This window comes from Brassica napus, chromosome C2 (assembly GCF_020379485.1).
Source record: "Brassica napus cultivar Da-Ae chromosome C2, Da-Ae, whole genome shotgun sequence".
NCBI lineage: Eukaryota > Viridiplantae > Streptophyta > Magnoliopsida > Brassicales > Brassicaceae > Brassica > Brassica napus.
In genome coordinates, this window is record NC_063445.1 from 32683848 (window position 1) to 32688433 (window position 4586).

Here is a 4586-nt window from a genome sequence, read left to right on the forward strand (position 1 = left end):
ACCAACTAGCCACACACCTCCATAGTCAAGCTAAATGACTATAACAAAGCACTGAGTGGAGGCAATCCACTATTAGGTAATTTTAACTGGTTTTCTTAATTACTAGTATTTACTTTCGTTTTCATTCTTTCAGATTTATTGCAAGACCCAAGTAGGATGATTACCAATATATCAACCGTGGATGAGACGTCGACATCGATCGACCTACAATCACATACGACGATCGATGCATACCGATGCACATCGATCGATTCCCACTCTGGTCAGGTTTGTCTTCCTAACTTGTTACATTGAGTACTTATGATTTATTTCCACCATAACTCCGACTGTGTTACACTGGGACAGTGTAATTTAAGTCTGGGGAGAGGTTTACTGATATTATTTATTCTGAATCTTATAAAAGTATTTTAATAAAGTTAGGCTTAGCTATGTGAAAGGGACTATGATCTTATTATTGATTTATACTTGAATGTCTAACCACTCTTTAGCACCATTCTAGATTTACTAATTGCGATAGTACTAAAGATGCTAAAGTGGATCAACATGTCAACTATACACACTTGCCTTGATTGTTTGAAGAAACCAAAGCTGACCTCCAACACTAAACTGACATAATCCCTTGTCTTGGGGCTTGGTATACATGGGATCGGATTCTCCAGACAAGTATGGAAGATAACGCCTTGTGTAGAGTCATTTATCACATTTCCTCTCTCTATTTCGACCCTAGAGTAGTTAGTGATCTAACTAATACTAAAAGGGATATATGAGGAGTAGCCAGGCTGTCCACGTAGGCAATTAAAATCATCCAATGAGGAACTGTTTTTTTGCCACGTCACACAGGTGTTGGGTTGTTTTATTTTCTTGATCCGTAAATTGTAAAATTTGGCCCAAAAGCCCAATCCAAAAGAACCCTACAGCGATAAAGTTGAGACGATGAATCTCTTATGCCTCTCCTATCTTCGTCGTTTCCACTTCTTCAACTGATCGTCGATCAATCCACACACTACTCCATTTCTGTGCAATAAATCCTGCGAAATCTCCTTTATGGCTCCCTTTCGCCTTTCTACCCCTAAGTTTCTTTATAATTCTTTTTTCCCAGATTTATTACACACAAAATTGTGTGTATTCTCTAAGGCTATGAATTCTAACAGCAAATCCACTGTTTGCGGCAATCTTATCTCGAAGAAACCAAACAGAAAGAGCGGTGTCTCCTCCGCGGAGCTGGTCAATCGTACCGGCAAAACCGGTGTCTCTCCGCCAAACGGCAAGGCCGTTGTGTTCTCCGACGTGCCGATCAAACATAGCGACGGAACCGGTCAAATGAAAAAGTACTATACTGCCACGTCAATTTATTCCTTCCGCTGCTCTCATGCATCTTGATGTTCAGGTACGACCTTTGTTGGTTAGAATCTAAAAAGCACTATATTGGTTTGTGGGTTTCAGTAAAGTTCAGAACTTTGCTTTAGATTTGTATGCAGAAGATTGAGTTTGACTTGGAGTCTAAGGGAAGAAATATTTTTCAGGAGAAGGAGATAATTTAGAGGTATATACATAAATGTTTAATGCTTGTGGCTTTTAGTTGGGAAATGCATACGTTGAGTGTTTCTTCCTGTTCTGCAGTAACTGAGATATAAGAAACTAAAGACTTAGCTTACTTCACGAGAAAAGCTATATGGCAAATCTGTACTCTTAACTTATCAACATCAACGTTTCAACTAGGTTTGTAAATTGCATCTGAGATCTTGCTAAGTCAGTCTTGATGTTAACAAGCAAAGTCCAAGTGCTATCACTATTTGTATCCATTACAGTCCTAGGATGGTATCTGACAGTATATGTTCATATATTACAATATTGCTTCACAATGCCAGTCCTGAGCTTAGGTTGTTGACTACTTTAATGTTGGTATTGGACGTGTTTCTCTGTCTCCCAGAATTCAAGCATTGGCATGGAGAAGTCAAAGCTAATTTAGCAGCAGCATGCCTGATCCCATTCTTCTGGGATTTTAACTGTGTTCTAAGGTATAACCTATGATGAAGGGGAAGACTTCATTTTGCAGAGATCCTTTGACTGGCATTGTGAAAGGGACCAACTTAGACAAGAGATGAAGGTCAGAAAAGTCTTCTAAGGAATCACTTTCCTCCAATTAAAAAATTTGGAAGAAATCGTGTACATGCTTAGGAGGTAAATATGAATATCATTAACATTGGTGACAGCAATTTTTTTTTCCAGAAAAAAATAAGCTTTTTTTCCCAGAAAAAATAGGCTTTCTGTTATGTATTCTCTATGATGTGATTCATGGGAGAAAAAGCGAATCCATGCATAGTGTGACAAAGTTATATATAGAGGCACTCAGTTAAGCCCATTCCCAGAGAGAAATTTGCAATAATTTGTAGTTTAATTGGTTAAAATGTATGGTTTCATGACGATCTTGCTCATGTTTCAGGCTCTTTCTTTGCTAATGATGCATAGTGTGGAGTTTCTGTTCATGATGACAAGTAAGTGATGAATTTCTTATTGGTTAGCCTGAGATATTCTCTTTTTGAATTGTAAACGCTCTTATTCTGTTTGGCTTGCAGGAGACCTTGAGTTATTAAGCATGTCTGGTGCTCTTGAGTAACTGAACTATCATGGAAAGACATCCTTTCCAGAAGATAATTATTCAGGTGACTAGAACCAAAATCCTATAGTAACATCTTCTTCTTACAGGCTTGAATCTCAGAGTTCTTTCATTTTGTTTAAACATGGAAGTTGATCGATCCCTCATGACTTCCTTTCCGAAATATTTGCAAAGGCACTCTCTGAGGCCATGTTACCATGCGTCAATGCATGTCAGCATGATGGTGTCAGTGTTAGTTTGAATTTAGAGAACCATGAACTTTTATTTGCAGATATGATCAACTTTAGAATCTTATACATGTTATCACTTTTATTTGTTTGCATTTGAAATCTGGATTTGTGCCAGTGTCTCATAAAGTTTTCAGACATGTCAAGAGTCAAACAAAAAGTATAATAATCTGGTGCAATTTCCAACCTTGGTCTGATTATTTTGTTATTGATTGTTTCTAGATCATCAAGAATGACAATCTCGATGAGCTAAAGGAACCGGTAATGGCACGTTCGGTCCAGTGCATCATGGGAAATGGAAAGAACCATATTGCGTTCAAGAGGATCCACAGACCAAACTAATTAGAAAGTAAGCTCATTTTTATTTTAGTAGTCAAACAGATGCCAAGAACTTGAAAAAGATATACAAAAACATGTATTTATTCCCATTCATTGTTTTGTGTCTATCTCAGAGACTACGTTACAGTAGCTGAGAGAATGTTAAAGATGATAGATATATCATTCATCTTTTATTTTCTATTGTGCTAACTAAACACACGTGGGATGATCAATCTGCCTGGAATCGTCCAAGAATTTGTTTTTTCGCTTTTACAATGAAATTTCCAAAGCAGAGATATTGGATATTATCATTGTATTCAGATTTGTAAACATGTGTTACATATACATTTCTTTGTTTCTAATATATAAAAAAAGGTGTTCACAGAAATAAACGAACCTCTAAGAGAAGTTATAAACTGATGAACTAAAACCTTTGTGTGGTCAATTGAGAAAAGAAAAAGGCAAAAAAAAGGGGAGGCATTCAGACAATTGAAGTTATGACCTTTAACACCTAAAATGAGTTCTACATCTCACAAGTAAAGAATTAATGTAAGGACAAATAAGAAGGAAAAATAACAAAGCAAAGATTAAACATAAATTACACCTGATAACTAAAAAAAACAAAATTCACAAACTAATCAAAATTCCATTATGGCATTCTCTATCTTCTTTTTTCATCCCATCTCTTTCTACCATCTCTCTAAATTTTTTTTTTAAATAACCCCAAAATTAATCTACTTTTCCTGCATTTAGACTTGTAGCCATATTAGTTATTTTTGGATTAAAATTTGAAATCAATCTTATAGTAACACATGATATGTTGAATAAGACAAAGATTAGATTTGATATTTCAACTATAAATATATTTATTTTAAAATTAAAAAAAAACTTAAAAATTTGATGTCTACATTTAGGCTCAACATATATTTTTTATATAATTTTCAGTTCTAAAAATATATAAGATATGTACGGGTATTTATGAAATTAAACTTGGTTTCAGTCCCATTATCTCGACTTTTTATTTGGTTTGGATAATAATGTTGAAAACCAATTAATATCTGGAAAAAACGGTTCCAATCAATTTCAGGTTTACCAATTGGTTTGGTAAATTATGATAAATATACAAGATAATTTGAGTTTTCAGATAAAATACCAGGTAATATTAGGTTTTCATATAGAAATTTTGGTAATATATATTCCCCATATTTAGTGTGGTAGTCATATTAATGTATGGATTAAAAAAATAAAAATCTGTTATATAACAACACAAAATGTGTTAAATGGAAAATGTTAAAATTTTATATTTCAATTTAAATCAAACAAAAATACAAACAAGTTATAACTTAAAATAGATATGCGAAACATTTACAAAATTTAATACAAATTCCAAATAATACAATTAGCATACTGGGACGAAAAAATCA

The 4586-nt window shown here is 34.2% G+C and overlaps 1 long non-coding RNA gene across 4 annotated transcripts; it reads left to right on the top strand.

Moving 5' to 3' along the window:
* The first annotated feature begins 865 nt into the window (after positions 1-865).
* Positions 866-3363, top strand: LOC106358267. Of its 4 annotated transcripts, none has more exons than XR_007319927.1 (7): positions 866-1387; positions 1467-1543; positions 1621-1719; positions 1931-2181; positions 2444-2495; positions 2577-2663; positions 3067-3363. It is a non-coding gene; the product is annotated as an uncharacterized LOC106358267 (long non-coding RNA). The 4 variants fall into 4 exon arrangements; XR_007319926.1 differs by lacking the exon at positions 1621-1719 and having other exon boundaries at positions 870-1387; positions 3067-3193; positions 3297-3363; XR_007319928.1 differs by lacking the exon at positions 1621-1719 and having other exon boundaries at positions 871-1387; positions 1479-1543.
* The last annotated feature ends 1223 nt before the right edge of the window (positions 3364-4586 follow it).